At 41.0% G+C, this 12924-nt stretch overlaps 1 long non-coding RNA gene across 2 annotated transcripts; it reads right to left on the bottom strand.

Moving 5' to 3' along the window:
- Positions 1–3168: 3168 nt before the first annotated feature.
- On the bottom strand, positions 3169–12642 carry LOC138757612 (uncharacterized). Of its 2 annotated transcripts, none has more exons than XR_011353745.1 (2): positions 11616–12642; positions 3169–3406 (listed from the first exon to the last, which is right to left on the bottom strand). It is a non-coding gene; the product is annotated as an uncharacterized lncRNA (long non-coding RNA). The 2 variants fall into 2 exon arrangements; XR_011353746.1 differs by lacking the exon at positions 11616–12642 and adding an exon at positions 3903–4575.
- Positions 12643–12924: the final 282 nt, after the last annotated feature.

Here is a 12924-nt window from a genome sequence, read left to right as displayed (position 1 = left end):
CTCCCCTCAACAGACCCCACAAGTGAAGCATTAAAGAAAATATTTATCACAATTTAAGATATTGCTAAATTCATACATTTCCAATAAGGTGACCACATCTTAACAAAAAAAATCATAATTATCATGCAGATTATATGTTATTTTCTCCATATAAATACAGGACCTCAACTCATTATGCCAACGATTTACATTGATCTCAACTTCGTCTTTCCAAGAAGTCGCAACACATTTACGCACTACCATCAATGCTAATCGCAGAAAGGCTGTCTGAAATTTAACATAAATGGAACAATATAATAGAACAAAAAAATATGGGGATCTAATAAAAATTGAATTTTGAACAAATTTTGAAGAAAGTCCCTGATTTTAAACCAAAATGATTGAACTTTATCCCAAAACCAAACCAAGTGTAAAAAAGTTCCAGCGCATGATCCACATCTAAAACATAACACTGAATCACTTAATCCATATTTGTCAATTTCTCAGGGGTTGAATATAACTGATACAAAAAAATTATAATTAATCATGCTGTATCTTACATTAAACAATTCATTCACACCCTTAAAACACATTATTTCCGAATCAGCCTGATCGATATCACAAGTTAAATCATTTTCCCATTTAATCCTGGATTTATCTAAATTTATTTTATCCATAGTATCTTGTAACAATGCATACATCTCCAAAATAAAACCCTTATCTGAAAAATGAGAAATCATAAACTCAAATTTCTTTAACTTGGGAATTTTCATTTCTCTTCCAAAATTTTCTTTCACTAATGCTCTAATTTGATAATAAATAAACAAAGAATTCCCTGAAATTCCAAATTTCTCTCTTAAGTTAAATGATAAAATTTACCCTCTTCAAAACAATCCTGCAATAACTTTATTCCTTTAATCTGCCAATTTCTTAAAAATCTATTATTCCATGTAAAAGGAATGAATTTATTTTGATATATTGGAGCCTGAACCAATATTTTACCTTTTGAGCCTATTAATAAGTTCCTTTTAGTCCAAATCTCTAATAAGTGTTTCAAAACCAGTACATTATATCTTTATAATAAAATAGAATTCCATTTAAATACAAATTGATGTGGACAAGGTTCTAGTATACTAGCCAATTCTACCTTGGCCCAACTCGGGGGACTCGAAACATCTAACATACAATTAATAAATCTTAATTGAGCTGCCTCATAATAATTTTGAAAATGGGGTAATTGCAAACCTACCAAAGCATACTTCCAAGTCAATTTATGCATCGCTACTCTTGCTAGTTTTCCCTTTCAAAGAAATTCTCGGAGTACTTTATTTAAGTCTTGAAAAAAATTTCAAAAGAAAACAAGGAATAGATTGAAAAAGATATTGGATTCATGCAAAGATATTCATCTTAATACAGTTTACTCGACCTATTAATGACAAAGGTAAATCCATCCATTTAATCAAATCAGCTTTGATCTTTCTCATTAACAGTACATGATTTAAATTATACAATGATTGAATATTTACATCAATCATTATCCCTAAGTACTTAATTTTATCAGTCCAACGGAGTTTAGTAATTTGTCTGCACTGGTCATAATTTTGTTCATAAATTGGTAATATTTCACTTTTATCCCAGTTCACTTTATATCCTGATAATTTACCATATTGTTCTAAACATTCTTGCAAGTAAATTAAAGATCATTCCGGATTAGTTAAATATATCAAAACATCATCCACAAATAAATTAATCTTATATTTTTCATCAGCTAACTTTATACGTCTAACATTTACATTCTGTCTAATAGACTGAGCTAACAGTTCGATGACCAACACAAATAGAGCTGGCAACAGAAGACAACCTTGATGAGTTGAACATGATAATTTAAAGAAAGGAGGTTTGACCATTTGTCGCCACCCTAGCTACAGGATTATATAATGCCTTCACCCAACCAATAAAAAAGGGTCCAAACTTGTATTTCTCTAACACTTTAAATAAAAAAATTCCATTTGACCCTATCAAAAGCTTTTTCATCATCTAATGCAACTACCATTGGTAGGTCAGGTGGCTGTCGTGAAGCATTGATCAGTGAAATCACTCTAAGAATATTATCAGAAGCATACCTATTTTTAATAAAACCAGCCTGATCAGCATGTACCAATTGTGGTAAATGCTTAGCAAGTCTATTGGCCAATAATTTCACTATTATTTTATAATCCACATTCAATAAAGAAATTGGCTGATATGAAGCTACTTTCAAAGGGTCTCTACCTTTTTTTGGTATAACTGCTATTATTAAACATGAATCTGGTAAGGCTTGTTGTTGAGTTACCTGATGAAGAATGTCCATAAATAAACAGGACATCATCATAAAAAGCTTTATAAAATTCAACAGTTAACCCATCATCTCCTGGAGATTTCCCATTAGGCATTTGGTGAATAACATCCTTTATTTCTAAATCTGTAAAGGAGAATCTAATTTCCTCACATCATCTTCCCCTAATATTGGCAAATTTAATTCTGACAAAAATTCAATAGAACCATCTTCTTGAACTCCCTCAGAACCATACAATTTCTGATAAAATGATAAAAATTGATCATTGATTTCCTGAGGTTTAAACATAACTAAATTATCTTTCCTCACAGCATTAATAGTTCTTGATGCTTGTTCTGTTTTCAATTACCAGGCCAAAATTTTATGGACTCTGTCACCTAACTCATAATAACACTGTTTAGATCTTTGAATCAAATGTTCAAATTGATATGTTTGTAATGTATTATATTGTAACTTCAATTTTGTCAAAACTACCTTATTATCCTCCGTACAATTCCTCTGAAATTCTTTTTCAAAATCAGCTATCTGTTTTTCCAATGACCGAGTCTCTGCCAAAAGTTTCTGATTTTCCTTTGATGCAGAGCTAATAATTTGACCACGTAAAAACACCTTCAAAGCATCCCATATGGTAAAATGACTCTGAACTGTATTCCTATTCAAATCTAAGCAAGAAACAATTTGATCCTAAGTAAATTTTACAAATTCCATTTTTTTTTCAATAACATTACATTAAACTTCCAACAAAAGGTTGATTGAATAACTTCCGGTCCAACACAAGAAATGAGTAGGAATGAATGATCAGAAATTATTCTTTCTTTAACTTGGCTTAAAATTAAAAAAGCTTCAGACATAAATTGTTCATCATTGATGTTATGCGAGTACACATTCAACAAAGACCATGAGTCAGAAAAGAGTTTACAATTAATCATTAAAATTCAGCCAGCTGATTCCACCAAAGATTCAAGTTTGAATGATTTTCTTATGAATCAGAATCGCCACTTCTCTCACTTTCAAGTTAAAAGAAGATGACAATACATGACCGACCCAATCCCTCTTCAATTTCAAATGTTCTCTTTCAGTTAAATGAGTTTCCTGCAAAAAAGCAATATCAACTTTCATCTTTTGCACATTAAATGTTGCAAAATTCAAATTAGACATTGTTATCAAAAATAAACAGAATGAAAACCCCTCTTTCTATTCCTTCTATTCACAGAGAAAAAAAATCCCTTCTCTGATAACAAAATTTAAAGCTCTCCTTGCTAAGTAATCCAAATTAAACAATCACTAACCCCCTCTCTAAACAAAGTAAAACTTACACTAATAAAAAGGTATTTTTTATAAAAAGAAACTACAAAAGTAGCAATTCCCCACTTTACTGGGTGTGGAAAGAAATAAAATCCCTCCCACTGGTGCCAGACAACTTCCGAAAGCTTCAGCAGCCTCCATCCCCACAACCTGACTTATAAAATGATGTCTAAATCAGCTCACAACCCCAATGAATTCCATCCCAAAGCTTTTTCCGGATCATCAATATCAATCAAGCTCTTTGACATATTTGTCTTCCCGTTCCCATTTCCATTCTTCTTACCAGGCGTCTTCCTCTTAGGTGAAGAATGCCTTTCAGTCGCCCTGTCTGGCAAAGAATTGGCAAAAATTAAAGCCTCATGATCACTGTCAAAAAACTGTCATTGGAAATTCCCATAAAAGATCTTCAAATCTGCAAGGTTTCTAAATGAAAATTTATAACCCTTCCTCCAAAACACTTCTTTAGCAGAATTAAATTCTTTACGCCTTTTAATCATTTCTTGACTTAAATCCGTATAGAAAAAAAAACCTTATTTCCTTGTACCATCAATGGAGACTGATATCTACGTGCATTTTGGACTGCAACTATCAAAATAGTTTCCCTATCTTGGTCTCGTAAACAACGAATCAAAACAGCTTGTGGAGGTTGACCCGGATATGGTTTACTTCATAAGGCCCTAAGTGCTCTATCTAATTCCAAACCTTCTGGAAAAAATTCCAATCCCAGTGCTTCAGGAATCCACTTTTTAAAAATTTTTATTGGATCCAAACCCTCAATTCCTTCAGGAATTTCCACTATTTTAACATTATTCCAATGGCTTTGATTTTCCAAAGAGTCTATTTTCTTCAATAAGTCCTTCTTCTGAATCTCCCATCCAACAAAAGAATCTTCTACTTTTTCTATTTTTTCTTTATTACGATCCACTTGTTCTTCACAAACTTGAAAAGCACCTTCCATCTTCTTAAAATTGTCTTGAACTGTATCCACCATATTCAAGCATCTATTAACATCAGCTTTAACAACAGAAATATCTTTCTTAACAGAAGAAACTTCTTCACAAATATTATTCATTTTTTCAGGTATATTCATAAATCCATGATCAATCTGAGTCGACATTTGTGTTGACGTATTACCCATTTGATGGGCTATAGATTCCAAAGTTGTAAAAACAGCATCAAAGGTCATATCACTAGTCTCTCCATGACGCCTACCTTCTTTCCCTTCAGTAGCAGTCAGTGACTCTTCTTCTATTTCTTCAGTTTGATACAAAGCTTTTTCTTCTTGTTCCTTTGATTCTGCCATTTTCATCACTTTGCTTCTGGTCTGCACACCTGCAGACCCAGACCCGATGTGTTCAGGTCGCTGCCGTCTGACTTTGTTGACAGCCCAGACCCTGTCCGCTAGATCACGTACTCACGATGCACCGTGCATGCCCAGCAGTGCCAGTGCCCATGCATGCGCGTCTTCTGATGCACGGCCTTGGGCCTCCGCGCTGCCTCAGGCCTCCACGCTGCCGGGACCCACAGCAGTATCGCACGTTGGGCCTGACACTATCGATTCCTGTGCTTCTACAGCACGCCCGAAACCGCCACAAGCTGATCAAGATAAGAAAAAATTTGGAAGCCCAGCTCCATCTTGCGACGTCACCAAGGTAATACTTAAACGAGCTGGAGTGCGTTGCAGCCTGGGTGGCTGTCCAATCAATTCCACTTGGTAAGTTGGCCTCATTTCTTCTGTACTTTTAAAAGGAAGTTTCTTCTGAATCTGTGCTTTCGACTTTGTATTAGTAGCCATTGTAGTCTTTTAACATTCAGACAACTTCCAAGCAAACTTTCCAGACTTTTTTTTTAAAATATAAAGTGTTTTAATTTGGGTATGTATTAGTCCAACTGGGGGAAGATAGAATTACACTTCTTCCTTTGCAATCAGGCCACTGTCCCCAGCTGAGAAAAAAATTGAAGTTTCTACTCAACCAGGAGCATTGAGCGAAAGCCGGAAAGGGAATAGTGCAGAGTGACCTCGGGACCGGTGGACCCTGGCAGAGCTGGGGAGTTGGGACAAGCACTAAATATTATTCAGGAGAAAATGGAAAACCTGACAAATGGATTTGCTGGTGTCGGAAATGTAATGAGAGACATGACTGAGAGGATGATAGAAATTAAACAAATTGTTGAAGAATGACCCAAGCAGAAACTGACTCGACAAAAGCACAAGCTAAAAAGCTTTGGAGAAATATGTGAAGCAATGGGAAATTGGAAAGACAAGATCAGCTGGACAAAATTGACAACATGGAGAATTTTAGAAGATGAAATAATGTGCAAATTATTGGACTGAAAGAAGGAATCGGGGGAAGAGATCTGATGAACTTCTACAAAACATGGATCCCGCAAGTGCTTGGAGAAGACAAATTCAGAGAAATATTGCATATTGAAAGGGCTCACTGGACCCTCGGGGAGAATTGTGCCTGGAGAGGAGTATTTACAAAACACTGCTAAAGGGAGGGGTTCATCTTCCTCGAGAGATTCCATGAGCTTTTTTTTGCAAGCTTTTGGGATTTCCTGTTTACGTCACCGTCAGGGTGGGACATTGTATATGATTTTTTTTTAAGAAGGGGAAAGATCACTGTTTTGTTTAAACAGCCAAAAAGGTTTTATTGTTAAACAATATTTCTTTATAAAATCAATATGGACAGAACATTAAAATTTATTAGTCTTAATGTTAATGGGCTAAGCGGTCAGTGAAAAGAAAATGGGTCTTCACTCACCTAAAAAAATTATAGGCAGATATTGTCTTTCTACAAGAAATTAACCTTACCAAATCTGAACATGTTAAATTAAAAAGAGGATGGGTTGGACAAGTAATATCATCTTTTGGCTCAAAAGCAAGAGTAGTGATTCTAAATAATAAAAATGTACCAATAATAATAGAAGAGACAGTGATTGCCCAAGCTGGAAGATTTGCAATGGAAGATTGTATAACCTATGCAAAATCATGGATGATTATAATCATCTATGCACCAAATTAAGATGATGAAGCATTTATGAAATGTATCATTTTAAAAACAGCAGAGGGAGGATAAAATAAACTGGTTGGAAACTTCAATTTCTGTTCAGATCCAGTACTGGATAAATCAGCCAGAACAGTGACAAGGGAAAAAGTTACAAACACTAACATTTATGGAGGATTTAAATTTGATTGACATATGGAGGCAGTTTAAAAACCCATCGAAAGAGACTATTCCTTTTACTCATGGGTACATGATTCACATACAAGTTTTGAGTTGTTTTTAATATCTGCCCAGTTAAAAAGTAGAGTGGTAAAAACAGAATATTTTTGAGACTTCTATCAGATCATTCACCATTACCTTTATCTATTGCAATAATGGAAAAACAAGAAAGTGTATTCAGATGGTGTCTCAATCAACACTGTTGAAAAGTAAGAAATTTTGTGAGTTTATTAAGAGACAGATAGAATTATTCTGTGAAACTAACCTTTACCAACCACTCCAAAATGCACGTAACCAGAAGACACTGATAATAGCTTTTTAATATGTGATATGCTTAAAGTTTATCTAAAAAAGACAACTTATTTCTTTTTCCTGAAAAGTTTAAATTTCCATACATGTATTAATATCCAAATACTGTAAAAAGAATAATAATCATATATTCCAATCAATTATACATGGTACATATTATACTCCCCTGAAATCCCACCAACTCCCTCCAAAAATAATAATCCCAAAGAATAGAAAAAAGCAGAAGTAAAAGAAAAGAGTTGAAAGTAAAAAAAATATAGTCAAAAAGTAAAAAAGGAAGACAAACCTGGTTACCAAAATATCACCACCATTCACCCAACTTTGCCTTCGCAATATCATTTATTTACTTATCCCAACAAGTTAGCAAGGTTTCATGAGGTTCAGGGAAAACCCCTTATAAATTAATACCTACAATATGTAAGTATGGGTATCAAATTAAAAAAAAATACATATCAATTTTATTCCTTAAATTGTATGTCATTTTCAAGGTATATAGCTATATATTTCCACATGCCATCTTTCCATTCATAAATGGGAATTTGATTTCCATGTCACTGCTATACATTTTCTTGTAATTGCTAATGCAATTTTCACAAATTCCATTTGAAAAAATTCTATTTCAATTTTGGTCTTATCACTGAAATATTACCTAATACAAAGAACATTGGATCTTGTGGGAATTTAACTCCCATAACTTTTTCTAGATATTTTCCTAATTCTATACAAAATGCCCTCAATTTTGAACAAGATTGCATAGAATACAAAAAGGTACCCATCTCTTAATGACACCTAAAATATTTATCTGATAGATCCGATTTAATCTTTTAATTTTTGTGGTATAATTGATGTAAAAAATTATATTGAACCAATCTATATCTAACACTTATTGTGTTTGTCATACTAACATAATTCTTGCCAATTTTTCTCCACAATTTAAATCTGTTTCACATCTCTTTCTTGATCTATGAATTTTCTGATTTTAAGTTCCCCTGTGGAACAGAGATACATTTCTTAAGAGATCTATTGCAAATTATAGTTTCTATTTCACTTCTTTTGTGCAATAACATTGTTGGACCCAATTTATCTTTAAATATGCTTTTATTTGATTACAAAATATTGTATTATTTTGTATCCTGTGGCAGCGCACATCCTCATGGTGAACCGGCCCTGCTTTTATCGCCACTTGGCGGGGCAACCATGGGAAAATGGCATCATCAGAGGTTTCTCTCTGACTCCAGCATCCCTTCTAGCGAGTGCCCTGGGCAGCAATTATGACATCACAATGCACCAGATGACTGAGCTCATGCTGCCCTTAAAGGGGCGCGCTGAATTTGAATAAAAAGTCAATGACCATCGATGTGGCAGCAGTGATTTCCTTCAGCTCCTGCAATCACCACAGTTGTGACCCCGACAGGCCGAGACATCTATCTGGACCCAATGAACGATGGACGCAGCCGAGGTGAATGCTGTAGCCCTCAAACTCCCCCCCCACCCTTTCTGGCCCCATCACCCATGGACGTGGTTCATGCAGGCGGAGGCACAATTCCACCTCCGCAACATCTCAGGCAACGCCACAAAATTTTACCACATTGTGGGTGCGCTGGACCAGGACATGGCAGCAAGGGTGGACAAAATCATTCACTGGTAACCAGCAGTGGGCAAGTATACCACCCTCAAAAATCTACTCCTGGGGAAGTTTGGATTCACTCCCCTGCAGCATGCTTCCAGGCTCTTACACCTGGAAGGGTTGGGGGAAATCGCAGCCCCTCAACCCTCATGGATTAAATGCTGGCCCTGGCAGAGGATCATGAACAGTGTTTCCTCTTCCACCAGATATTCCTTGAACAGATGCTAAAAGATATCTGGCTCCATCTGTCTGAAGAGGACTTTTCCAACCCCTGCAAGGCCACAGTCCGGGCAGATGTCCTCTGCCGCACAAAACATGAGAACGAGGCAGCCCTCAGCCAAGTCTCCAACCACAGGATACCCCCCCCAAACACAAGCAGGAGGAAACCCCGTCAAACTGGTGCTTTTATCACCAGCGCTGGGGCGTGAAAGCCCGCAAGTGCCGCCAGCCCTGCGACTTCCCGCCAGCCCTGCGACTTCCCGCCAGCCCTGCGACTTCCCGCCAGCCCTGCGACTTCCCGCCAGCCCTGCGACTTCCCGCCAGCCCTGCGACTTCCCGCCAGCCCTGCGACTTCCCGCCAGCCCTGCGACTTCCCGCCAGCCCTGCGACTTCCCGCCAGCCCTGCGACTTCCCGCCAGCCCTGCGACTTCCCGCCAGCCCTGCGACTTCCCGCCAGCCCTGCGACTTCCCGCCAGCCCTGCGACTTCCCGCCAGCCCTGCGACTTCCCGCCAGCCCTGCGAATTCCCGCCAGCCCTGCGAATTCCAGGGGAACAGCCAGGCCAATCTCCATTGGCTGCCATGGTTGGCCACGTGAACAGCCTCTTTTACTTCACTGACAAGTCCACGGGCACTGGTTGCTGGTGGACACAGGGGCCGAGCTGAGCACCCTCCACTCTACATTGCTACAAACTTGAACCCAGACCCCCAGTCCAAACCTGCGGGCTGCCAATGGTTCCGCAATCAAGACGTACGGCACCCGTAGGCAACAGGTACAGATCGGGGATGAAAAGTTCACTTGGAGATTCGTCCTGGCCTGGCCGCACAATTAGGGGTTGACTTCCTAAGGGCTCACAGTCTGCTGGTGGATGCAAGGGGCAGGTGGCTGTTCAATGCCCACACCTTTCGCTCAGTGTGCCTGGGCATGGCAGACAATGACAGACCCAATTGCCACGGTAGCCACTGCAACAGACAAGTTCGCAGAGATCCTCAGTGAGTTCCCTGCCATCCTGGAGCCACCTTTGGACGTCGCCTCTCCCTGCCATGGAGTTTTCCATCACATCACCACAAAATGCCACTGGAGAAGCTAAAACAGGTAAAGGAGGAATTCTCCAGGCTCCAGGAGTTGGGCATCGTTCGGCAGTCAGACAGCACTTGGGCAGCACCACTGCACATGGTCCAGAAGTCATCAGGGGGTTGGAGGCCCTGCAGAGACCATAGATGGCTAAATGGCTAAATGATACCACGACTCCAGACAGGTACCCGGTCCCCTATATCCAGGACTTTGCAGCCAACCTCCATGGTGCACAGTTCTCTTCAAAAGTCGATCTGATGTGCGGATTACACCAGATCCCAGTTCACCACAATGATGTTGGAAAGACCGCCATTATCACCCCTTTCAGCTTGTTCGAATTCCTCTGGATGCCATTCGGGTTAAAAAATGCAGCTCATACGTTCCAGCGCCTCATGAATGCAGTGGGTAGGGATTTGGACTTTGTCTTTATCTACCTAGATGATATCCTGGTAGCCAGCCACAACTGCAAAGAGCATAAGGCCCATCTCCTTACCCTGTTCGACCGGCTGCAGAATTCGGCCTCACGGACAACAAGGCCAAATGCCAGTTTGGGAAACAGACATTGCAGTTCCTGGGGCACACCTTCTCAGCATCCAGGGCAGCTCTGGCACTGGAGAAAATGGCAGCTATCTAGTGTTTTCTCAAACCCTCCTCCCTCAAGGGCCTGCAGGAATTTGTTGGAATGGTACATTTTTACCATAGATTCATGCCCAACGCCGCCCACATCATGCACCCTCTTTGTGCACTGATCACGATGAAAGAGAAGACCCTAGCCTGGTCAGAGGTGGATGAAGCTTTCACTGCAATGAAACAGACCCTCGCAGATGAGACTTTGTTGGTGCACTCGCGCCTGGAAGTGCACACGGTGCTCTCGGTCGATGCTTCCACCACAGCGGTCGGGGGAGTACTGGAACAGTGGCTGGATGGGCAGTAGCACCCGCTGGCCTTTTCAGTAAGCAGTTGTGGCCGCTGGAACCTAAATACTATGCGATCGACCAGGAGCTCCTGGCATTGTACCTGGCCATCCGTCACTTCCAATACTTCTTAGAGGGCAGATCTTTCACTGTTTTAACCGATCACAAGCCCCTCACCCAAGCATTGGCTATGGCCAAGGACCCGTGGTCGGCCAGGCAACAGCACCACCTGTGTTACGTGTCCGAATTCACTACAGACATCTGGTACCAGGTGGACAAGGACAACGTAGTCGCGGATGTGCTCTCCTACCTAGCCATCAGCATACTAGCTCCCGGCCTCGACTACGCGCAACTAATGCAGGCCCAGCAGCACGACGCCGAAACGCAAACTCTCTGGACCGCCATCTCAGGTTTCCAGCTAGAGGATATCCAGCTTCCTGACTCTGCCCAGCCGCTGCTCTGCAACACCTCCATTGGCTCTCCATGCCCGGAAGTCCCACAGGAATGGAGGACTAGGGTCGTCAGCTCTAGCCACGATCTCGCCCACCCTTCAGTAAAGACTACCGTGCATATGGTGGTGCAGCGATTTGTCTGGCATGGCCTCAAGAAGGAGATGGCAGCACTAACCTGCAACTGCATCAGGTGCCAGATGTCTAAAGTCCACAGGCACACGCAGGCCCCCTTTCAACATTTTGATTCGGTAACGTGGAGGTTCCAGCATATCTACTTGGATGTCGTGGGCCCCTTGCTGGTGTCCAGGGAGTCGTGGTACCTGTTTACCATAAAGGACAGAGTAATCAGGTGGCTGGAAGCCATCCCGGTCTGTGAGGTGTCAGCGGAGACCTGTGCTATAGCCCTGGTCAGGTAGTGGATCGCTTATTTTGGCATGCCGGCACACATCACGAGCAACAAAGGCACCCAATTTACATCTGCACTCTGCTTGCAGCTGGCAAGGTTTTTAGGGGTAACACTGCACCACACCATGGCCTACCACCCACAGTCTAATGGGTTGGTAGAGAGGTTCCACTAACACCTAAATTCCACTCTGATGGCAAGACTTTCCGGCCCCGACTAGGTGGACGAGTTGCCCTGGGTTCTTCTTGGGATTAGGATGGCACCCAAGGAGGACCAGCAAGACTCATCAGCAGAAATGGTTTACAGCATGCCACTCTCCTTGCCAGGTGAATTCTTCAGCCCGGAGGCCGAGACGATGCACAATGAAGGTGAGCAGCTCGTGGACTTCCATAAATGACTGAACAACCTAAACCTGCCACCCCCATCGCACCACGGCACCCAACCATCCAATCGACTGAAAGATCTGGATGGGGCACAATTTGAGTTCGTCCAGAGAGGACCACAGAGCTGCAGCACCCATGTGAAGGGCCATACAAGGTTCTCCGGTGGTCGGATGGGACTTTTACTTTAGATGTGGGGGGCAGGGAAGAATGGTTTACTGTGGACCGCTTAAAAGCTGCTCATTTAGACAACACAGCCAGTGCAGATGGCCACGCCCAAACGTCAGCTGCCAAAGCAACAGAATACTTAGCAGGTTCTGGGGAGGGGGTTGTGTGGCGGCACACATCCTCATGGTGAATCGGCCCCACTTGTATCACCACGTGGTGGGGCAGCCATAGGGAAATGGCATCATCAAAGGTTTCTCTCTGACTCCAGCATCTCTTCCAGCGCATGCCCTGGGCAGTGATTATGATGTCACAATGCACCAGGTGACTGAGCTCATGCTGCCCTTAAAGGGGCATGCTGAATTTGAATAAAAAGTTGCTAATGACCATTGGTGTGGCAGCAGTGATTGCCTTCAGCTCCTGCAATCACCACAATCCCATATTTATTTTTGAATTGATCAAATCAACATTAAATTTCTTCCTTCATAGCAATCTGCTATTTTTTAAATTCCTTTAGAGGACCAAATATTGAAAAG

The sequence above is a fragment of the Narcine bancroftii genome, chromosome 3 (assembly GCF_036971445.1).
Source record: "Narcine bancroftii isolate sNarBan1 chromosome 3, sNarBan1.hap1, whole genome shotgun sequence".
Lineage (NCBI taxonomy): Eukaryota > Metazoa > Chordata > Chondrichthyes > Torpediniformes > Narcinidae > Narcine > Narcine bancroftii.
The sequence above is the reverse complement of the archived record's forward strand: the minus strand, read 5'-3'. Positions and strand labels throughout refer to the sequence as shown.